General features: G+C 68.4%; 1 protein-coding gene across 1 annotated transcript in view; it reads left to right on the top strand.

Moving 5' to 3' along the window:
- Positions 1–253, top strand: part of CHD6 (chromodomain helicase DNA binding protein 6) — a gene marked incomplete at its 5' end in the record, with an annotated part of 24,353 nt that overhangs the window by 20,217 nt on the left and 3,883 nt on the right. The window lies entirely within an intron of this gene.

Below are 253 nucleotides of genomic sequence, written 5' to 3'. Positions count from 1 at the left end.
TCCGGGGGAGGGAGGCCCCATGCTGGCGTTGCTGCCGTTTGGCCTGGCAGGCTGTCGCTGCCCTGCCCGGGGTGGGGGACACGTGGTGCTGTGTCTGGGTGGGGTGGACTGCAGTTCCTGACGGTCCCTCAGGCAGCGTTCTGAAGTCCCCTCTTCGCCGTAGCAGTGGGAGGTCTGGCTTGACTTGGGGCATCTCCGGGGGCAGAGGGCAGAGCCTCCAGCTGGAAAGTGCCCAGGGCAGCTGGCCAGGCTG

Source organism: Buceros rhinoceros, unplaced genomic scaffold, assembly GCF_000710305.1.
Source record: "Buceros rhinoceros silvestris isolate BGI_N320 unplaced genomic scaffold, ASM71030v1 scaffold13910, whole genome shotgun sequence".
Lineage (NCBI taxonomy): Eukaryota > Metazoa > Chordata > Aves > Bucerotiformes > Bucerotidae > Buceros > Buceros rhinoceros.
Note: the sequence above shows the minus strand (reverse complement) of the source record. Positions and strands in the feature narration are given on the sequence as shown.